Genomic DNA, 24560 nt, shown 5'->3' with positions numbered 1-24560 from the left:
GGGACAGAGCTTTGGGAGGAGTACTGTACCTAAAAGCAATAAATAGGACTGAGCTGAAATACTGGGCACAGCTGTGACTACATGTTATATAGTCGTGTTAATCTCCTCTTACTTCTTGTAGCCTACAAGTATACAAAGATATTATATAGTCACCATGTGACTAGTGGGCCTGTGTAACTTCGAATGCCAGGGCTGAATTTTAGTCCCAGTCCAGCCCTGGTTCTCAGGCTATTAATAACAGCTCACAGCAGTTTGCTTAGCCTTTACTGGTTAGTTTACAGGGGACCCCCCTAAAATGGTCTAGAGTCTCTCTATAAATTCAAACCAGCAAAGGTTAAAGAGACAGCTGTAGGTTGATATTTATAGCCTGGGAAGAGACCATGGATATTGCTCTCCCTCCCAGACTACCAACATCAGCCCTAAACCGCCCAGAAATGGCGCATCTACAAGATGCGCCATATCTGGCACTTAGCATCTCTCTTCCCACTTGACCTGCTGCGATGGCAAGTGGGTTAATAGGCTTGGGGTTGATGTCAGCTTTGTATTGTCAGCTGACATCAAGCCCAGGGGTTAGTAATGGAGATGCGTCTAAAAAATGCACCCCATTGCTAACCCCATAGTAAGTTTTGAAATAAACACACAGCAAGAATAAAATCATTCATTTAAAATAAACACTCCTCTACTGTCTTTTTCCCATTTATTAATGTAAAACTGAAAATAATAAAATATATTCCTCACCTGTCCGACGAGAAGACAATCCACTTGTCCCATGTCGTAATCCATCTCTGCTACATCTGGATCTGAGGTTGTGGGTTATGATAATCACCTAGGCAGGTTAACGATGCAACTATTTTTTTTATTCCTTACGTCTATGGTTTTAAAACAAATCCAGGTCAATGGCCAAAATACATTGCCCCCAGTCCACATGATCCTCTTCCTGGGGCCAATAGTGCCACTGCCCCCGTACCAGGCAATACTCACTGTCTTCCAACTTTTGTTTGGCCCACAGATTTCATATTTCCCACCAGTATAGTCTGTAGTCACAGTCCAGATGAGAAATAACACAACAGACGCCAATGTATCCAGCATGAACAGTTTTTAAGAAAGTTCTTGAAATCCAGACAACAGATCCTTCAACCGTAGCAAGGTGATCCAGCCCAGCCAACAACCAATCTCCAAAACTCCATAGGTCATCCATCCATGGCTCCAGGACCTCAGCCTGAATCCTCTCCCCTCAACATCACTCCAACAACTGCCTGACTAAACATGTGGCTTATTTCCCTCCCTCCCCTTTAAACTTTTGCTTTAGCTCAAAGAGTGAAAAATATTCCAATAAGTCCATCAACTGGGACTGCATGTGAGACCCCCTGTAGTGATGGCTCCCCTGGGTCTACATTCGCCATCCACCCAATGGGCCTACTGGCTGGAAGAACAATGGAATGATTGAGTTCCTTGATTACTAATCTTGTGCTTGCCTTATGTATGCATAAGATCCAGCTTGCAAGTCTTCATCTGCTTACTGTCACTAAATGGAAACATTGAATCCTGAGGCTGAACTGAGGAGCAAGCAAATCTCTAATAAAACACAGCCAGCAAATCTCTAATAAGATACAACAATAATTTGATGCAACCAGTGTTCCATGAAGGAAAATGTCTGCATCCCTTAGAACAGTGGACTCCACTCTACATCTATTCATCCAATAGTCTTTAGTAAGTAGCCAGCTCCTCAGTTGGCATGATGCGACAGTTCACCCTGACATCCAGGAGACACTGAGCTGAGCTTGGGGAGGAGCTTCAGTGACGAGCGGTAAAGTCATACATGTTACCGCCGGTCACTGCCAGTTCCAGCTATTCTCACACTCAGTTCACTGTGAGCAACCCGATGAACTGTGGTGACCTCATTGAGATCACTGTTAACACCATGAGAAAATTCATGTGATGTCATGAAGGTTACCCCAGTTCATTGGCTCACATTATGGATCTTGATAGTTGGAGAAAGCTTGAGCCGAAAAGCTACAGGGTTGATTACGGCGACCACCTTATAATGACCAATAAACCTAGGACCTAATTTCCAGGAAGCAACTTTCAGTTTAATATTTTTGGTGGACAACCATACTAAATCATTCACTCCCAAGTCCAGACCTGACAACAGTTTCTTATCAGCCATACATTTTTTATTTTTACGGCTCAATGATATAAACTTCTGTGAAGCATCTGAGGGTTAAATGTGATCACCACCACAAATCTAGATCAGTTCCCTGAGGGGTCTAGTTTCCAAAATGGTGACACTTGTGATGGATTTTTACTGTTTTGGCATATCAGGGGCTCTCCAAACGTGACATGGCATCCGCCAATTGTTCCAGCAAATTTTGCATTCAAAAAGTCAAATGGCACGCCTTCCTTTCTGAGCTCTGCCATGCGCCCAAACAGTGGTTTTCCCCCTCATATGGGGTATCTGCATGCTCAGGAGAAATTACACAACAAATTTTGTCGTCCATTTTGTCCTGTTACCCTTGTCAAATTAAAAAAAAATTGGATCTGGAGTCAATTTTTTGTGAAAAAAAGTTAAATGTTAATTTAGGTTTTGTTTCCAAAAATTCCTGTGAAGCGCCTAAAAGGTTAATAAACTTCTTGAATGTGGTTTTGAGCACCTTGAGGGGTGCATATTCTAGAATGGTGTCACTTTTGGGTATCTTCTATTATATAGACCCCTCAAAGTGACTTCAAATGTGATGTGGTTTTGTAAATGTTGCTGGAATAATGAAAAATCACTGGTCAAATTTGAACCCTTATAACTCCCTAACAAAAAAATTTTGGTTACAAAACTGTACTAATCTAAAGTAGACATGTGAGAAATGTTATTTATTAACTTTTTTATGTGATATCTCTGTGATTTAAGGGAATGAAAATTCAAAGTTGGAAAATTGCAAAATTTTCCAAATTTTCGCCAAATTTCCATTTTTTTTTTTCACAAACACAAGTCATACAAATATTTTTACCACTATCATGGAGTACAATATTTAATGAAAAAACTTCTCAGAATCACTAGGATAAGTTGAAGCATTCCAGAGTTATTGGGGAAGTCTACAGATATGAGATGTTGATGTGAAAAGTCATCATAGCTTCTGGACAAGATAAAGATGAAAAGAAAGATAAGACTCTATCAGAGAAGATTATAAGGTACCTGAATGTAAACGTTTACTTGTTAACACTGACTAGTCTCATCAGTACTGTGGTGCCTGTATTAGGAGGTGGCGGGGACCTTCAGTTGCCAGCTCTCTACCAACACACCGAGCCCATGCGGCACCCCAATGGTTCCCTCATGTTCACATTGTTATGCTGTGTATTAATGTGTAATGTGCTGTATATGCTATGTAACTGCCTTTGTACATAGTTAGGTCAGGGACAGAAGGAGTTAAGAAGGGCGCCGGTCCAACAGGTTTACAAGGAAGGGATTTTTTGTTCCTGTTGCAGAGCCTGAGCAGGCATGGCCAGGGTAGGATGCTCTCCACAGCCCCTAACAGAGGGTACCGCAGTCAGGGGGGATACAAGCTGCCACGGATTGCTGGGCAGTGTGGACCGGCCCTAGTACAGTGGGTATGTCTCAAGAAGGACTGTTGTGGTTCCCAAACCTGGATGGGAGCCATTGATGCTGTGAAGCCTCATGAAGTTGCAGGGACAGAGCAGGAAGCATTGTGTGGTGTACAATAAAGTTTTCCCGCTGGAACAGAACTGTGGACAGTGGTGTTTTCCTGAGTACTCCTCCCCAGCACCTGAAGTGAGTGAGTGATGAAGGTAACTGACTGTACCGCAGAACTGGGATGTCACTTGTCTGTATTCAAGGGGCTGGGTGTTCACTGACTGTTGTTTGCTGGACTCGGCCAAGACTACCACCCTGTGCCCCCTTGTTACACCTGCATGGTCTGCAGTCTGGTAATGATTGATAACAACTCCCAGCATCTTCTTACCATTGTTAGGAATATACTGGGAGTTGTAGGGTCATGAGATATAAATATATATGAGCCTGACTTAGAAGGATTCTGCTTGTCAGTTATTAATCACATGGTGTCATAGACCTAATGAAAAAGGGAAGAATTAGCTGGGTAGAAAGGCAAAATAAGCAATTGTAAGTACATAGTGCTGTGTAATATGATTGCAATATATTGAGAGTAGACTTGGTCGAACCCGAACAGTAGAGTTCGGCATCCATACCGAACACATACTGTTCGGGCATGGACTTCACAGGACTGAAACACTGGGTGTTTGTTGTGCTGTCATGTGCATGACAGCGCTGCAAACACTGCTTCTGATCGGCAGTAAAATCATTACCGCTGGTCAGACAGCCGTGGGTCTAACTCCCAGCATCTTCTTACCATTGTTAGGAATATACTGGGAGTTCTAGGTTCATGAGATACAAATGTACAGTATATGAGCCTGACTTAGAAGGATTCTTCTTGTCAGTTATTAATCACATGATGTCATAGACCTAATGAAAAAGGGAAGATTTAGCTGGGTAGAAAGGCAAAATAAGCAATTGTAAGTACATTGTGCTGTATAATATGATGATTGCAATATATTGAGAGTAGACTTGGTCGAACCCGAACAGTAGAGTTCGGCATCCATACCGAACACATACTGTTCGGGCATGGATTTCACAGGAGTGAAACACTGGGTGTTTGTTGTGCTGTCATGTGCATGACAGCACTGCAAACACTGCTTCTGATCGGCAGTAAAATCATTACCGCTGGTCAGACAGCTGTGGGTCTAACTCTGTGAAATGACAGCGTGAGTCCACAGCTGTGATTGGAGGTATAGTTTACCTCCGGTCACTGGTGTCAGCTGATAGAACTGCTCCTCCTAATAGAATATGCCTGCTGCCGTTAATAACAGCGAGAGCATGCGGCAGCTGATAGGAATATTCATCAGACGACTCCTGCGCCCTACATAAATAATTTTTTTTTTTTTTTTTAAACTGTGTGGGTTCCCCTGTATTTTTGATAACCAGCCAGGCAAAACTGACAGCTGAGGGCTATAACCCTCAACTGTCAGCGTTAGCAATGCTGGTAATCAAGAATAGAGATTTTTTTTTTTTAAATTATTTAAAAAAATCATTTAAAAAAAAAAAAAACGGCGTGGAATCCCCCACATTTTTGACAACCAGTCGTGCTAAGGCAAACAGCTGGGGGCTGGTATTCTCAGTCTGGTAAGGGGCCATGGATATTGACCCCCTTCCTAAAAATAGCAGCCCACAGCCGCCCAGAAAAGCCACATTAGATGCACCAATTCTGGCGCTTTGCCCAGCTCTTCCCACTTGCCCAGTAGTGGTGGCAAGTGGGGTTCATATTTTTGAGGTTGATGTCTCCTTTGCACTGGTGACATCAAGCCCATGGATTAGTAATGGAGAGGCGTCTATACGACAACACAAAATACACAACCAGAATAAAGTCTTTTATTTGAAATAAAAACAAAACACACTTTTCCACTTTTTATTTAAAATAACAAATACAATTATACTCACCTAATGCCCATTCCATTGAATCCCTGAACTCCTTTAACAAAACTAGGTCACTGAGGTTGTGTTCCCAGCTGAGCCAATGAACTGCGGTGACCTCCATCCAGAAGAAATACAACAGATTCAGGAGAATAGCTGCATTTACACCAGGTAAAAAAATACATATTTATTGCAAGTGACAGGTATTTAGACAGTTCTGTTTTCATTGAGGCTAGTAAGACAAGAATGAAGTCTATCTTAACAAAACATCTGTGTGTGTAAACTGACAGCTCAGATGAATTTCAATATCTGTAAGGGAATATGGCAACACGTTTTGTTATGTAACCTGAGGGCATCAAGAAATATGCAGGCGGAGACACTGAATTCAGTGAACTGTCACTTATTAGTCTTTGTGCTGTTGTTAAAATACAATGAGTGTTTTGTCAGAAGGAGATCAACATTCCAGGACCACAGCTCACATACATCCTGGTCCAACTCTGCCCCCAGCAATAATTAGCAGATAGTAAGACAATGCATAAAGAAATGTTGTGGGCCCTGTTAGCTTTCTGAGCTCTGCTACATGCTAAATCTAAAAACGCTGACTGTAACAATGGCTATACCCAGTAAACTAAGTGATATATTGCTGGAATAAGGGTCTTTTTTTCCTGCACCAGGCTGCTGTCAGATCAGGTAGGAAAAATCCGGTGACACATTACCTTTAAGTGCAGAATCACCCCTCCAATCACCAAGGTCAAGACTTGTAACACATGTATTTTCTTTACCTTAACAGAATTCAGATGACATAAAATAATGCTAGTGGCCTTCAATATGTCGTAATATTCTCCAATAGAAGACAGAACATTAAAATTTACTTATGTTAGGACCTTCTGTGTGAGCTATGACTTGGCTATAATATGTTTTGATTGTTATTATTTAGTACTGATATTACTATTGGAGAATAGACCCATGTCATACCACTACCAATACACAGGATCATAGACCTAACTATAGATCTTCCCTAATATCAGTGCATTGTAGGCATTCTTGCATTACAAAGAAGGTTGTGTCTGTATTTTGTAGCATGAGAAGGAATGTAAATGATCCTACCATGGATTCCCTTTGACTTGAAAGACAGGCTACATTCACCATTGCGTTCAGAAATTCCGATTGTCCATTGCATTTTCAGTAAAAGACAAACGGTATTAAAAGATTTTTTCAGAAACCTTTTAATAGATGGCCACCATCATCAATTTGTCCTAGGAACAAATATATATACAAATATATATATTTGGACAGAGACAGAGAAAATGCTGTAAAAGGTTATATCAGAAACTGGAGAAATAACAGAGGTGCAAAACAACAGAAAGTTATTCTCTTATGGGGAAGAAACTTATCAGTTCCTGGAGGTCTTGATTGCAGAGATCACTCTTCTCCCACATAGGCACCGAGGCACAAATGGTGCTTGATGTCTTTCTCTGGGGTCCTAGATATAGTCCAACTGGCGTATGGGGGGTTAACGTGGGAGCCCAAGGGGTATGCGGATGGCGGTATCCCCCTGTACTCAAGGTCCTTCCCTCTGCTGCGGCAGCGGCGCTCTCTCACCAGGGTCAGGGGCTCTGCCTGGGACATTCTCTCTTTGCAGGTCAGTGTCACGTTACGGTTCATAACTTGGTCACAGGGAAGTGTCTCAGCGTTAAGGGGGTTTTACACATAGCAATATCGCTAGCAATATCGCTAAAACGTCACTGGTTTTGTGACGTTATAGCGATATTGCTAGCGATATCGCTATGTGTGATACTTACCTCCGACCGGCTCCCCCACTGATTATCGCTGATTGCGCGAGATCGGGCGGCTCCATTTCTCGTCGTCTGCTTCCTGCTGTGTGAGACGAGCGACGCTGGACGCGGGCGGGAGGACGTCTGGATCGCTGTGTGTGAAAGATAAGTATCGTGCGCTGCGTCGCTGCTGCATCGCTGTGAGATCTTTCTGTATGAAAGCTCACTAGCGATCATTTAGCGATGCACCAGCGATCCTGACCGGGTCAGATCGCCGGTCGGATCGCTGGTGCATCGCTAAATGTATAAGGGCCTTAAGGCAGGGTCACACTGCAGGGGAGCGTCTTGTCAAGGCACGCAGTCTGTCTGTGTGACAAAGTCTCTACCAGGAGGGGAGCGACCAGCCCTCCAAGCGGTGCAGTGACAGGCTTCTCGTACTCAGTCTCGTGCTCAATGCTCACCGCCTGTGTCTGCGGTCCCTCAGTGTTCAGTCGCTGCACCCGCTCTGACAAAGATCTTACAGATCGAAACGCGTTGCCGTGTCCGTGTGTATGGCATTTACTATGAAGATGACATAATTTTAATGTTGAAATAAAGAAGAAATTTTTTACACGCAGCTGGAACTAATTGCTTTTTCCTATTGATTACACGTCAGTCCAGACGGAGCTCCGAGGTCTGCGGTGAACACTTGGTGAGCTGGCTTTTGTTTGTTTTCACATTCCCAAATCCTGCAACCTTTCCTCATAAGACAGGGTTTGTAGACTGGTCACCATTCTGGTCGCTCTTTTCTGAGCTTGCTCCAGTTTGTTGATGTCTTTTTTAAAATGTGGCGCCCAAAACTGAACACAGTATTCCAGTTGAGGTCTGACCAAAGAGGAGTAGAGGGCAATAATGACTTCACGTGATCTAGACTGTATGCTTCTGTTTATACATCCTAGAATTGCATTTGCTTTTTTTTTTGCTGCTGCATCACACTGTTGACTCATATTCAGTCTGTGATCTATTAGTATACCCAAGTCTTTTTCACATGTGCTGTTGCTTAGCCCTATTCCTCCCATTCTGTATATGCTTTTTTCATTTTTATTGCCCAGATGTAGTACTTTGCATTTTTTCCTGTTAAAAACCATTCTGTTATTTGCTGCCCACTGCTCCAGTTTATTTATATCTTTTTGAATCCTCTCTCTCTCTCTTCTCTAGTATTAGCTATCCCTCCTAGCTTTGTGGCGTCAGTAAATTTAATCAGTTTACCCTCAATTCCTTCATCTAAATCATTGATAAAGATGTTGAACAATACAGGGCCCAGGACAGAGCCCTATGGTACCCCACTTGAGACATTCTTCCAACTGGATGTGCAGTCATTTATGACCACTCTTTGGGTCCGATCACAAAGCCAGTTATGAATCCACCTAACAGTTGCCTTGTCCATTCCATACTTAGCCATTTTTTCAATAAGGATTGTGTGAGATACTTTGTCAAATGCTTTGCTGAAGTCAAGATATACTATATCTACAGCATTTCCCTGATCCACCCAATCATTGATCCTGTCATAGAAGGAAATTAAGTTAGTCTGACATGACTTATTAGTTACAAACCCATGCTGACTTTGCTTAATCACTTCATTCTTATCCAGGTACTTAAATACATGTTTAATAATTTGTTCAAAGATCTTTCCTGGTATAGAAGTAAGACTCACCGGCCTATAGTTGCCTGAGTCCACCTTCTTCCCCTTTTTGAAGATAGGAACAACATTTGCTCTTCTCCAGTCTTCTGGGACTTCTCCTGTTCTGAAAGAATTTTCAAAGATTATGGAGAGGGGTTCAAAAATTTCTTCTGCCATCTCCTTCAGTACTCTGGGGTGTAATTCATCTGGACCTGGAGACTTGAATTCATTTAGGTTAGCTAAGTGTTTCCTCACTATCTTTCTGTTTATAGATATCCTGGATTCTTCTATTCCCTTAATAGGACAGTGAATAACAGTTGATGTTACATTTCCTTTCTGAGAGAAAGCAGATGCAAAATAGGAATTTAAAAGTTTGGCCTTCTCAACATCCTGTCTTACCATTTCATCATTTTCATCCTGTAAAAATCGTATAGCATCTTTGACTTTTCTTTTACTTTTGACATATCACCAAAATCCTTTTTTATTGCTTTTGACATCTCTTGCAAGCCTCAATTCATTTTCAGCTTTAGATAATCTGATTTCTGCTCTGCAAGTTCTAAAGAGCATTGTATTCTCCATTAGATATGCCTCCCTCTTTCCATTTTATAAACATTTCTTCCTTTTTAGCATGTGCTTAAGTTCTGTGTTCATCCATCCTGGTTTCCTTAAATGCTTCCTATTCTTTCCTCTTTTCGGAATTGTTAACAATTGTGCTTTGAGAATTTCATTTTTCAAGATTTCCCATCCTTCCTGGACATTTTTGTCCTTAAGGATATCCAGCCATTGGATCCCTCCAATTCTCTTTCTGAATCCCTTAAAATCTGCCTTTCTGAAATCTAACCTTGACGTCTGAGTCTTCACAGGTCTTCCTCCTCTAGTTATCCAAAATTCTTAAATGGCATTGTCGCTACCTCCCTGGGTCCCAGCCACCTTTACCTCCTCAACCATTTCCTCCCTGTTTATCAGGATTAGATCCAAGGTAGAAGTTCCCCTTGTTTTCTCCCCTACCTTTTGGAAGATAAAGTTGTCAGCAAGAGAGGATAAGAATTTCCTTGACCTGTTAGTTTTGCCTGAGAGAGATTCCCAACAAATGTCAGGATAGGTGAAATCTCCCATGACAACTATGTCATATTTTTTGGAGAACTTGGCCATTTGATGCATAAATAGTTCATCCATATCTTCAGCTTGCACAGGCGGCCTGTAGTAAATGCCTACAATGATGTCCTTTCCGTTGTTCTCTCCTTGTATTCTTACCTAAACAGTTTCCACAGAACTCCCAGTCTCTGAAGCTTCAATCTCTGTGCAGATATATGCGTTTCTAACATACAATGTGACACCCCCTCCTCGTTTATCAAGTCTTCGTCTAGCAAATAAGTTGTATCCTTCTTGTCTTGTGTTCCAATCATGTGTATTGTCCCACCAAGTTTCAGTGATTCCAATTACATCATATTTCTTTTCCTGCGTTAGTAGTTCCAATTCTCCTTGTTTGTTGCCCATGCTCTGTGCATTAGTATAGAAACATTTTAGTTTGTGATTGGTTTCTTTCTCCAATATTTTTATTTAGATTTTTTAGCCTTTGTTCTTTCCTCCCACTTCTAATACCAGAGTTCTCAATAGCATTTGTCCGGTGGCTTTTTCTGGCCTTTTGCTTCCCTTCCCACATTGTTCTATTTTAAAGCTCTCCTGATGAGTGTAGCAAGGCGACTTCCAAATACAAGTTTTCCAGTCTTCGTAAGGTGCACCCCATCTCTAGCAAGTAGTCCATCGTATAGGTAATTTACGCCGTGATCCAGAAATCCAAATCCTTGCTGACGGCACCATCGACGTAGCCAGTTATTCACCTGCAGAATCTTATTCCACCTCCTTGTTCTGGGTGCAGATTTTTGTAGCCGGGAGGGGGCAAGAACAATGGTCCCTCTCAAGGCTATTAAAATCTGCCCTCACTCACTGGCTTTCCCTCTCTGGTTGCGATTTCACCTCGGGAGCCCACGCAATTTTTTTCCGAAAAATTAACCCCTTAATTTAACACCTACATGTCCCAAATTTTACAAACAAACCCTAATCTAATTATTAGTCAAAGACATATAAAAAACTAAATGAAATAAAATGGTTTACTGTATGTAAACCATGTGTCATTTCATGTCGGCTTTTGCAATTATTTTACAAAAGCTGACAAATGAATTAATGGCTATTCTGCTATCTATCTCTCTCTCAAATATATATGTGTGTGTGTGTGTGACATACAGTGTGTGTGTGTGTGTGTGTGTGTATATATATATATATATATATATATATATATATATATATATATATATTAGTAGGGATGTGGCTCGCTCAGGTGCAGCGGGAGACAATCATGAGGCAGGTTCTTCCCAAAGTTCATGAGGTTTATTTGCTCCATAAACCATAACTCAGCGTATCACCAAAATAGCCTCTATCTTAGGCACAAAAGAACATAAACGTCCGTGGCTTCAGACTCGGACCGAGAGTCTCAGCACATGCTGGGAGGTGTAGTCCTCCCCATATACAACTAATATACATAGGCCAGGGCAATGTCCAGAGCAGCGCTCTATCTGCAGCCGCAGACACAGGAAGGCTTCTCCTTCCTTGGAACACAGACCACTCTCTGTAGTGTCCCACCTGGACACATGGAAGTCTGTCCACACTCTGACAGACTCCCTCCACACTCTCACATGTGCCAAACACCTCAATTACATAGCCCTGTAACCACACCCAAAGGGGATCACATGGCTATGACATCACCAAAGGTTGTATAGACACACAGGCTTCCCTGACACAGTGTAACAGAAAGATCAGCAGTACCTCTGCTGATCAATACACCCTGGAGCCTGCATCCCAAGGCCACCCACCTTGAGACCCACAATGGTCATTTAGGACCCTGCTCCTGTTACCACACTGAATGTGCCTGTACACCCGTCCTGGGACACCCACACAGCGCCCCCTAGCCGACACAGTGGTAACTACACCACTATATATATCTATATCTATGTATATCTATATATATCTATCTATCTATATATATATATATATATATATATATATATATATATATATATATATATAATGTGTGTATTTTGAAGATTCTTTTGTTTTAAAATGATGTGTACAGTTTTTTTTTTTTACAATGCTATTTTAACATGAGTTTTTACATGGAGAAACTGCTGTATGTAAAACCTCATGTTAAAATCGCATTGCATACGGATTGCATATGCATGTCATACGCATGTCATACAGAAAAATTGCATGGAAATCGCATGACACTCGCATAGCACTCATCCGAATATTTGATCCTGATATCGGACCGTTTTTTTTTGTTTTTCACAAATGGGGATGAGCCCTAAAGGCTGAGAAGCAGCATTGTGAGCAAGCATAATTATCTTATCTGATCCCTTATCTGACAGGTTTACAAGGAGGTATGGACCTGGATAAAACAGCTGTTCTGTTTAGTGTGCCTCTCTGCTCTGCTGTTTACAGTTTACAGCAGAACATGTAAATTCAGTGAACATGTAAAGGGGGTTTTACACATAGCAATATCGCTAGTAATATCGCTAAAGCATCACCGATTTGGTGACGCAGTAGCGATATCGCTATGTGTGATACTTACCTCTGACCGGCTCCGCTGTCTGTCGTTGATCGCGTGAGATCGCGCAGCTCCATTTCTCGTCGGGCGCTTCCTGCTGGTCTTCCTGCTGGCGCCGACGAGCGACGCGTGGACGCGGATGGGAGGACGTCAGGAACGCCGCGTCTGAAAGGTAAGTAATGACCGCTGTATCGCTGCTGCATCGCTGTGAGATCTGCCTGTGTGGCAGCTCACTAGCGACCATTTAGCGATGCACCAGCGATCCTGACCGGGTTATATCACTGTCGGGATCGCTGGTGCATCGCTAAATGTAAAGGGGCCTTTAGGGTACTCTGAAGATGAATCTGCAGGGGAGCCTAAATAAATATACATCGCCATCTAGAGACCAGAGATTGTAAGAACAGGAACAAAAAGAGCAATGAGGAACAGCAAAACGAATCATGAGTTTCCTGGAGGGAATAGATAGGAAGACACACCAGGTCATGTTATAGCTGCCCTGAGGTCAGGGCAGAAGATGAAGCATCGCCTGGACATGTGTCAGGTCAGATGTGCAGTGCTAGCTGAACTAGCTTGCAGCCACATCCAAGAGAATTGAGAGCAGCAATTTGTTAGATTATTAAAAGTTATATTTTAAAGCAATCTTTCTATGTTATATAGTACTTAAATCCTGAAAGATAGAACCTGCTTAACAGTAGTGGCTGTATTGCCTTGGCCAACGCTAGAAGAATCTGTCAGCACTAGGGAATGCTAAATACTTCTCCCTGAACATGGCCAGTAGCTACTGGCAGTTCCCCATAGCTGAGTGTGATCAGCAGAAGACAGGCTTCATCCTCCTTATTTGACTGCATTTAATTGGATGCCGCTTGGACTGACTAACGCTGACGTTTCAACGGTTGATGGAGAGGTGTCTCAGTGACTTGAACTTTGAGCCAACGCTAATATATCTAGATAATATTATAATATACTGCACCCCTGCGTTAGTTCTTCAGGGAGACAGCAGGTGGTTCCAAGAGTCGGTCGATCCAATGGGAGCCAAGGCAAGAAGGAGCCTTGCAGCACTGAAACTTGCATTAGTGAATGCTCCCATCGTCGCCTACACAGACTTCTAACAATCATTTTGTGTTATACACTGATGGGAGACTCTGATCTGCGAGCTGTGTTGACCTAAGTCTAGGAAGGACAGGAACAAGTAATTGCCTACGCTAGTCGATCCCTACAGGATGCAAAGATAAATCCTCAGAATTATAGCTCATTCAAACTCGAATTGTTGGCCCTGGTATAGACCATGACTGAGAAATTTGCAGAGCATCTGTCGGCGTCTGAAGTTCTTGTGTGGTCTGAAAATAACCTGCTAGCTCATCTAGAAAATGCAAAATTAGGTTGGCTGCAAGGATGTCCAGGTACTGATATAAGATAGCTTATTGGGCAAAACCTGAAAATAGCAATGCAGGATGCACTATCAAGAGTGACCCATGAGCGACTGGTCCGGGATATGGATGAAGATGTGGGGAGGAGGACCCCTATATAGTGTTTGGGCCGGAACCAGGGGGACCGCCATCAGGGTTATTGAAGAAACCACATCAGGGGGATTATAAAGGGAGACATGCGAATGAAGTTGTCAGGGCAACAGGGGGCGGGGCGAGGGTAAAAGGAGCAGGGGGCGCGCTGAGGTGGCAGTTGGAAGAGAGCCTGACTAGAGAGAGCCGTGTGGCAGAGGGAGGATTGTGGCAACTGACGGTGTGGGGAAGAGAGACAGGCAGGAGACTGTAAAAGGAAAATTGGAGACTGACCGAAGAGCGACGCGTAAGAGACTCTCCCCGGGAGTCCCTCCCCGCATACATTCAGATAAAGTAACGCCCGCTGATTCCCTCCGTGGTGTGACAGGACCGGGATCTCAGGCGACCGCTGCGACGAGACAGCAATCCGGTACAGTGGCCAGGACACTGCCCCCCTGTCTTCTCCCACAGCTGCGGCCCCGTCATCACCGACCTCAAGGGACGCCACCTCGCTATAGGCGGCCGCAGAGCCCCGTCCCGGTTACTGAGGGGACACTGAGCAGAGTTTGTTAACGTTTATGTTTTTGGAACTGCGTCATGACCTGGCTGGGGAACGAGCGCCTCTAAACGGACGCCTGGGAGATTTACCCCCCGAACAGTCTCTTCAGGGCCTGTTGTGCCCCACCGTTCCCATTTCTTCAGGGCCTGTTGTGCCCCACCGTTCCAGCTTCTTCAGGGCCCGTTGTGCCCCACTGACCCCCATTTCTTCAGGGCCTGTTGCGCCCCACCGTTCCAGCTTCTTCAGGGCCCGTTGCGCTCCACCGTTCAGTTTCTTCAGGGCCGGTTGCGCCCCATCGTTACGGTTTCTTCAGGGCCCGTTGCGCCCCACCGTCCAGTTCCTTCAGGGCCTGCTGCGCCCCATCGTTCCGGTTCCTTCAGGGCCTGCTGCGCCCCACCGTACTGGTTTCTTCAGGGCCGGACGAGCACAAGTCCTTCCGGGAAATCGTGGATTACAAGGCAGCCACATCTGCGACCCCCTGAGTGGTCGTGAACTTGAGCGACGCCCGGAAGGCTAAGTGCACTATAGAAAAATAAGGACCCTTTTTGTTTTAATGTTGTTTTACGAGTCCCTGCGAGGACAAATAGGTGTTTCCCCTTTGTTTGATTGAAGCAGTTTAGCCCTTGCGGCTTTAAACTTATAAAAGTTTATTTCACCCCACATTCAGTCTCGTGTCTCGTCACTGCATCCTGTGAGCCTGCTCAAACCCTACAAAGAATTGGAGTGGATGAGACTCCAGACTTCAGATGTATTGCAGAAGCTCTAGTGGCTACTCAATCGTCGGGGGAGGGGAATACTGACCAAAGCCCCCTTCGAGTGAGTATAATAAAATTTATTTTTCTTATCTTTCAGGTCGGATTGGGGGCTTATCTACAGCATTATAGAATGCTGTAGATAAGCCCTGAAAGGCAGTGGCCGCATCTTATAGTGGCCAAAACAGGTGACAGGTTCCCTTTAAGAGATCAGTTGATGATAAAATTGAATCCTTTCAGGTACTTTGGATATTTTTCCTAAAGTAGATAAAATACTAAGGCTATGTGCACACGTCCAGAATTCCCACGGATTTTATGCGTTTTTGCCGCGTTTTTTCACCACGAAAATGCGGCATAAACGCTGTGAAAACGCATAAAATAAGCAACCCATTGTATTCAATGGCATTCTGCACATGCTGTGCTAATGCTGCGTATATTTCCGCGGCAAAATCGCATCGCGGAAAAATACTCAGCATGCTCATTTTTTGTGCAGTTTCGCCGGAATTCTGCACACATAGAAATGCATTGTTTTGCTTGATTTCCGCATGTAGTTATGCCCACCATGCCCAAAGTAAGCGGAATATGTGCGGATGTTACCCAGGGCCTGGAGGAGAGGAGACTCTCCTCCAGGCCCAAGGGTATCATATCCATGTTAAAAAAAAGAATTAAAATAAAAATCGTGATATTCTCACCTTCCAGCGTCCCCAGGCCTCAGCGATGCTCCTGGCAACTCCTGTTCCCAGCGAAGCCTTTTCACAATAACCTGTGATGACGTAGCGGTCTCGCCGGGAGAATCGTGAGGATTGGGAAAGCTGTGTGGGACACCGGAAGGTGAGAAAAACATGATTTTTTTATTATTTTTAGCTTTATATCTTTTTACTACTGATGCCACATAGGCAGCCTCAATAGTAAAAAGTTGGCCACACTAGTCAAACAGTATGCTTGACGAGTGTGACCAACCTGACAATCAGTTTTCCAAGCAATGCTACAGATCGCTTGGAAAACGCTAGTATTCTGCCAGCTAAATACGCTTGCAAAATGCGGGAATTACGCATACTGAGTTCTAGCGTATTTCCTGCGGCAGGGAGTTGCAGAATTCCCGCCGAATTTTCCGTGAAAATTCCGGACGTGTGCACATAGCCTAAAATAAGCATTTCTTTTTACTGCTGAGTCTGATGCAGACACTACAGTGCTCCTCACTGGGATTTGTGTATTTGTAGCACATGTGGTGATTGCAACCGATCACTAGCACATTCAGCTTTCATAAACCCTACAATTTCCTGTTATAACTAGGCAAAGCCATGGTTGACCATACATTACACTTGTATTGACGGCTGCATGATAAATGTAGCATTTCTTGAAGGCCACTCAGTTAAGTAGATCACTATTTTTTATATTGACAGATTGGGTCTGTCAATTGCAATAGAGTCAATTCTTGCTCATAGACAGGGGTCCAAAAACATGGCACCTCTGTGATGTACATAATCCCATTGCAGCCTATCTATAATACATTCTGTAAGTGTAAAGCAAGTTACTCATCTTTCCTATGTCTATTCTGTAAAATAGTATTTAATCAGCAGTTTTCCAATATCATCCTATTATAGTAATTACTCCCAGTATATTTGGGAGCAATCCCAAAATACGACAGCATTGAAGCCAAAAGCAAATTCTCCAATGTTGTCTTGTGAGTCTGTCAGCAGAATATAGGTTGATACTTGTAACTACCTATACTGTGCCAACACTGCAGAAAACCTGCAGAAAATTGGATTTTATGGCTGTAACCTATTCTAGTCCCAGGTCATAAAGAAAGCGATGCTGAGTGCTAATCTATAAATGCAATATTCTAATATACAGGTGTAGATTCTCCAAGACTACTGTACCAGTATTTTGGGATCTTATCTTGTGTGTAGATGTAAGGATGGTGGACTGTGCTGTTGCGTTTCTTCTCCTGAAGACACAAATCACCTGATTTGTCCTATTGTAATGTAAATAATCTCTTGCGTCTTCTGTAAATACTGTCATAGTGTGAATAGTGTTATAATGTATAAAGTGTGATAAGTATTGATAGTGTAATATAATATGCATAGTGTGTAGCAGTGTTATAGGTAATATTGGTAAAGTATAGATATGTAGATAGTTGACTAAAGGGTAACATAGAGTTAATGTGTGGGACTAGCCCACAGTGGTAGGGGTTCATGTTAAGGAAAGGGACTGGTTTCTTGTTAGTTGGGGAGATAGGGTTTTGGAGTGTGAAGTGAGCAGTGCTGCATCAAAAGGGTGACCTTGAGTGAGAGGAGACTGAAGAAGGAGGGACAGCCTGATCCTGAAGAAAAGTGACGGACAAGACAGATTGGCCTTCAGGAGATGGTTCTTAGGAGAGGATGCCCAGCCACGAGACCTTGAGCTTGTTACGCAGAAGGTAACGGGCCTTATCAGGACTGAGAGATGGGGACCAGTAAAGGGTTTCGAGTTGTGAATCCAGGGTGAAAGTAATGGAAGAAATAGGACGCAGAATTGCTGTGCAAGTAAAGGAGACTTGTGACTCAGGACTGTAGAGTTAAAGCTGGGTTGTGGTGAAGTAGGGAGAAACAGTGTGCCTTGAAAGCCCTGGAGTATACTACAGAGGTAGGATGCTGTGTGAAATAATGCTTCATAATGTAAAGGATATTTCCATAAGACTTTGTACCCGCTCTCCCGTTTATATAACCCTTTTCAAGTTGCCGTTCAGTAGTTTATTTTGGAATGTTGGTCTCCCTCATTGAACTGTGAAACATCTGGTCTTGGCAAACCCACAACACCTGCTATATGCGGCCTATACTGGAGTAAGGCCCTCACAACAAAAGTTGACACACCCAGGGCTGCCACTGGGAATATCGGGGCCCCATACTGGCAAAATTTTTGAGGCCTCCTTGAGACTCCACCCAGGCTTCACCCCTTGAACTCTCCACAGTCAAAAGATTTTTTAAGCCGCCACCACGTCAAGGTAGAATCTTTTGGCCAGGCCCTACTCTACTCTAACCTATTAAACATTTGTTTTAATATACAATACAATTTTGGTAAATTGTTATTTATATTTCAATTTTTAAATTGACCAATAATATCAGATACAGGGGACAAATACCACCGCACCATGACCAGATAGAATCATAGAATCATAGAATCATAGAATCGTAGAGTTGGAAGGGACCTCCTGGGCCATCTGGTCCAACCCCCTGCTCAAAGCAGGATTCGCTAAATCATCCCAGTTAGATGTCTGTCCAGCCTCTGTTTGAAGACTTCCATGGAAGGAGAACTCACCACTTCTCGTGGCAGCCTGTTCCACTCATTGATCACTCTAACTGTCAAAAAGTTTTTTCTAATATCTAATCTGTGTCTCCTCCCATTCAGCTTCATCCCATTGCTTCTAGTCTTTCCTTGTGCAAATGAGAATAAAGTTGATCCTTCTACAATGTGACAGCCCTTTAGATATTTGTAGACAGCTATTAAGTCTCCTCTCAGTCTTCTCTTTTGCAAACTAAACATTCCCAAATCCTGCAACCTTTCCTCATAAGACAGGGTTTGCAGACCGGTCACCATTCTGGTCGCTCTTTTCTGAACTTGCTCCAGTTTGTTGATGTCTTTTTTAAAATGTGGTGCCCAAAATTGGACACAATATTCCAGATGAGGTCTGACCAAAGAGGAGTAGAGGGAAATAATTACTTCACGTGATCTAGACTGTATGCTTCTGTTAATACATCCTAGAATTGCATTTGCCTTTTTTGCTGCTGCATCACACTGTTGACTCATATTCAGTCTGTGATCTATTAGTATACCCAAGTCTTTTTCACATGTGCTGTCACTTAGCCCTATTCCTCCCATTCTATATATGCTTTTTTCATTTTTATTGCCCAGATGTAGTACTTTGCATTTCTCCCTGTTAAAAACCATTCTGTTAGTTGCTGCCCACTTCTCCAGTTTATTTAAATCTTTTTGAATCCTCTCTCTCTCTTCTCTAGTATTAGCTATCCCTCCTAGCTTTGTGTCATCAGCAAATTTAATCAGTTTACCCTCAATTCCTTCATCTAAATCGTTGATAAAGATGTTGAACAATACAGGGCCCAGGACAGAGCCCTGTGGTACCCCACTTGAGACATTCTTCCAACTGGATGTGCAGCCATTTACGACCACTCTTTGGGTCCGATCACTAAGCCAGTTATGAATCCACCTAACAGTTGCCTTGTCCATTCCATACTTAGTCATTTTTTCAATAAGGATTGTATGAGAGACTTTGTCAAATGCTTTGCTGAAGTCAAGATATACTATATCTACAGCATTTCCTTGATCCACCCAATCAGTAATACCGTCATAGAAGGAAATTAAATTAGTCTGACATGACTTATTAGTTACAAACCCATGCTGACTCTGTTTAATCACTTCATTCTTATCCAGGTATTGACATACATGTTGTTTAATAATTTGTTCAAAGATCTTTCCTGGTATAGAAGTCAGACTCACCGGCCTATAGTTGCCTGGGTCCACCTTCTTCCCCTTTTTGAAGATAGGAACAACATTTGCTCTTCTCCAGTCTTCTGGCACATCTCCTGTTCTCCAAGAATTTTCAAAGATTATGGAGAGGGGTTCAAAAATTTCTTCTGCTATCTCCTTCAGTACTCTGGGGTGTAATTCATCTGGACCTGGAGACTTGAATTCATTTAGGTTAGCTAAGTGTTTCCTCACTATCTTTCTGTTTATAGATATCCTGGATTCTTCTATTCCCTTAATAGGACAGTGAATAACAGTTGATGTTACATTTCCTTTCTGAGAGAAAACAGATGCAAAATAGGAATTTAAAAGTTCAGCCTTCTCAACATCCTGTCTTACCATTTCATCATTTTCATCCTGTAAAAATCCTATAGCATCTTTGACTTTTCTTTTACTTTTGACATATCCCCAAAATCCTTTATTATTGCTTTTGACATCTCTTGCAAGCCTCAATTCATTTTCAGCTTTAGCTAATCTGATTTGTTCCCTGCAGGTTCTGCAGACAGCATTATATTCTTCTTTAGATATGCCTCCCTCTTTCCATTTTATAAACATTTTTTTCTTCCTTTTTAGCATGTGCTTAAGTTCTGTGTTCATCCATCCTGGTTTCCTTAAATGCTTCCTATTCTTCCCTCTTTTCGGAATTGTTAACAACTGTGCTTTGAGAATTTCATTTTTCAAGATTTCCCATCCTTCCTGGACATTTTTGTCTTTAAGGATATCCAGCCATTGGATCCCTCCAATTCTCTTTCTGAATCCCTTAAAATCTGCCTTTCTGAAATCTAACCTTGACGTCTGAGTCTTCACAGGTCTTCCGCCTCTAGTTATCCAAAATTCTAAAATAGCATGGTCGCTACCTCCTAGGGTCCCAGCCACTTTTACCTCCTCAACCATTTCCTCCCTGTTTATAAGGATTAGATCCAAGGTAGCAGTTCCCCTTGTTTTCTCCTTTACCTTTTGGAAGATAAAGTTGTCAGCAAGAGAGGATAAGAATTTCCTTGACCTGTTAGTTTTGCCTGAGAGAGATTCCCAACAAATGTCTGGATAGTTGAAATCTCCCATGACAACTATGTCATATTTTTTGGAGAACTTGGCCATTTGATGCATAAAGAGTTCATCCATATCTTCAGCTTGCACAGGCGGCCTGTAGTAAATGCCCACAATGGTGTCCTTTCCATTGTTCTGTCCTTGTATTCTTACCCAAACAGTTTCCACAGAACTCCCAGTCTCTGAAGCTTCAATCTCTGTGCAGATATACGCATTTCTAACATACAATGCGACACCCCCTCCTCGTTTATCAAGTCTGTTTCTTGCAAATAAGTTGTATCCTTCTAGTCTTGTATTCCAATCATGTGTATTGTCCCACCAAGTTTCAGTGATTCCAATGACATCATATTTCTTTTCCTGTGTTAGTAGTTCCAATTCTCCTTGTTTGTTGCCCATGCTTTGTGCATTAGTATAGAAACATTTTAGTTTGTGATTGGCTTCTCTTTCTCCAATATTTTTATTAATTAGATTCTTTCGTCTTTGTTCTTCCTTTCCACTTCTAATAGCAGAGTTCTCAATAGCATTTGTCAGGTGTATGGCTTTTTCTGGTCTTTTGCTTCCCTTCCCATGTTGTTCTAGTTTAAAGCTCTCCTTACAAGTGTAGCAAGGCGACTTCCAAATACCTGCTTTCCAGTCTTCGTAAGGTGCACCCCATCTCTAGCAAGTAGTCCATCGTATAAGTAGTTCACTCCGTGATCCAGAAATCCAAATCGTTGCTGACGGCACCATCGACGTAGCCAGTTGTTCACCTGCAGAATCTTATTCCACCTCCTTGTTCCATGGCCATCCACTGGGAGGATGGAAGAGAAGACCACCTGCGCTCCCAGTTCTTTCACTTTCTTGCCTAAGTCTTCAAAGTCTCTGCAGATGGTTTCCAGGTCGTTTCTTACGGTGTCATTTGTCCCCACATGTAGTAGCAGGAATGGGTAGTCATCTGTAGGTCTGAAGAGATACCATGTTACCACCACATAGTGACCTATAATACCACATAAAAGAAACAAATACCGCCACACCATGTCCAGACCACATATTACCACCACAGTGACCGAATAATACCACTTACAAGGAAAAAATACCAGACCACATGTTACCACCACATAGTGACCAAATAATAGCACATACAAGGAACAAACACCACCACACCATGTCCAGACCACATATTACCACCATATTATGACCAATAATACCACATACAAGGGACAAATACCACCACAACATGACCAGACCACATATTACCACCACATAGTGACCAAATAATAGCACATACAAGGATCAAATACAGCCACCCCATGGCCTGATAACATATTACCACCACATAGTGACTGAATACTACAATACTGATCAGTAATAAAAAAACACAATACTAATGTCACCATGAGTGCCATTATACACAGGAGATCTGTACTTAGTATGCAGTTGTCTGTGTACATGTAATAGTGATCACCGGTGACATTATACACAGGAGCTCTGTATATAATGTATAATGTAAAGATAATACAGTGATCACTGGTGACATTGTACACAGGACCGCTGTATATAGTATGCAGTGTATAGTGTCAGTGTACAAGTAACACACTGACTCACCAGTGATGTCTCTAGGTGAAATTCTTCATCTTCGCTTTTAATCTTCATCCAGCACAGACGCCATCACTTCTTTCCAGCCAGGGCTCGTCTCTTCAGGAAATAACAGTTATCTAGAGCATCACTTGCAGAGCGCATTACTTTTTTTTTTCCAAAATTCTAAACTACACCAGATGAAGAAAAAAAGGCGACAGTGTTACTCTGCACAGTAACAGGACCACCCACCCATTTAAAACAGTATCCTCAAAAAATAAAATAAATACATCACTGCAGTAATAATATCCCTTACTTAGCGCCTATGGTAATAATATCCTCATCATGGCCCCCGTGTGTCTCATTCCTGGCTCCCATCCTACACCCGTGTCTCCCATCCTGCCCCCTTGTCTCCCATCCTGCCCCCTTGTCTCCCATCCTGCCCCCTTGTCTCCCATCCTGCCCCCTTGTCTCCCATCCTGCCCCCTTGTCTCCCATCCTGCCCCCTTGTCTCCCATCCTGCCCCCTTGTCTCCCATCCTGCCCCCTTGTCTCCCATCCTGCCCCCTTGTCTCCCATCCTGCCCCCTTGTCTCCCATCCTGCCCCCTTGTCTCCCATCCTGCCCCCTTGTCTCCCATCCTGCCCCCTTGTCTCCCATCCTGCCCCCTTGTCTCCCATCCTGCCCCCTTGTCTCCCATCCTGCCCCCTTGTCTCCCATCCTGCCCCCTTGTCTCCCATCCTGCCCCCTTGTCTCCCATCCTGCCCCCTTGTCTCCCATCCTGCCCCCTTGTCTCCCATCCTGCCCCCTTGTCTCCCATCCTGCCCCCTTGTCTCCCATCCTGCCCCCTTGTCTCCCATCCTGCCCCCTTGTCTCCCATCCTGCCCCCTTGTCTCCCATCCTGCCCCCTTGTCTCCCATCCTGCCCCCTTGTCTCCCATCCTGCCCCCTTGTCTCCCATCCTGCCCCCTTGTCTCCCATCCTGCCCCCTTGTCTCCCATCCTGCCCCCTTGTCTCCCATCCTGCCCCCTTGTCTCCCATCCTGCCCCCTTGTCTCCCATCCTGCCCCCTTGTCTCCCATCCTGCCCCCTTGTCTCCCATCCTGCCCCCTTGTCTCCCATCCTGCCCCCTTGTCTCCCATCCTGCCCCCTTGTCTCCCATCCTGCCCCCTTGTCTCCCATCCTGCCCCCGTGTCTCCCATCCTGCCCCCGTGTCTCCCATCCTGCCCCCGTGTCTCCCATCCTGCCCCCGTGTCTCCCATTCTGCCTCGTGTCTCCCATTCTGCCTCCGTGTCTCCAATCCTGCCTCCGTGTCTCCATTGTGCCCCGTGTATCTCCATTTTGCCACTGTCTCCAATCCTGCCCCGTGTCTCCATTTTGCCACTGTCTCCAATCTTGCCCTATGTCTCCATCCCCCCTTGCCTCGATTCTGCCCATGTCTCCAATCCTGCACCGTGTCTCCTCTCCTTTCTGCCCCCGTGTCTCCATTCTGCCCTGGAGAGGATGGAGACATGTGGTCCATGTGTCTCCATCCTGCCAGTGAAATATAGTGTGGCTTGCCGCTTTCAATAAAAACAAACAAACAAAAACTTCCTCTTACCTTGCCTTGCTCCTGCGGCAATGATCTCTCCCGGTCTTTCAAGCGCGCAGTTGCCGGCGAATGATAATGACATCATACACCGGTGACGTGCACGCTGACGTCACTGCCAGCCTCCGATTGGCTGGTGGCTGTATCTATCGCCTTGCTGGCCCACAAGGCAATAGAGTAACTGAACCTGCGTCTCGGATGCAGGTTCAGTTACTGCATCGGAGAATCCTGCCACTGGGGCCCGAACAGCAGAAGAGACAGGGCCCGATGAAGGCCCCCTCTGCTGACCAGGCCCCATACGCCAGTCAGGGCAGTAATGCCCTGATGGCGGCCCTGGACACACCCATCCAGTACCCATACTTTTATGTAACGCGCCGGGGCACTCAAGACGAATCCCTTGCCCTCAGCTACTGCTACATGCCGTGTTACATCATATACAGAATACATTATATATCAGTGAGCATGTAGTGGTCTACCGCCAATGGCGGCAGGACACGTGACTACTATGGGGCCCCCTTCT

General features: G+C 43.9%; 1 long non-coding RNA gene across 2 annotated transcripts in view; it reads left to right on the top strand.

The window, feature by feature from the left end:
* The window catches only part of LOC141096708 (uncharacterized), a 38717-nt gene that overhangs the window by 12361 nt on the left and 1796 nt on the right, over nucleotides 1-24560 (top strand). Inside the window, exons 2-3 of one of the 2 annotated variants that reach the window (XR_012233760.1) lie at nucleotides 3041-3180; nucleotides 5565-5662. This is a non-coding gene — a long non-coding RNA (uncharacterized lncRNA). The remainder of the gene's footprint in view (nucleotides 1-3040; nucleotides 3181-5564; nucleotides 5663-24560) is intronic. The other variant, XR_012233761.1, reaches the window with a different exon arrangement.

This window comes from Dendrobates tinctorius, unplaced genomic scaffold, assembly GCF_039654945.1.
Source record: "Dendrobates tinctorius isolate UK_male_01 unplaced genomic scaffold, ASM3965494v1 ptg000079l, whole genome shotgun sequence".
Taxonomy (NCBI): Eukaryota; Metazoa; Chordata; class Amphibia; order Anura; family Dendrobatidae; genus Dendrobates; species Dendrobates tinctorius.
Note: the sequence above shows the minus strand (reverse complement) of the source record. Positions and strands in the feature narration are given on the sequence as shown.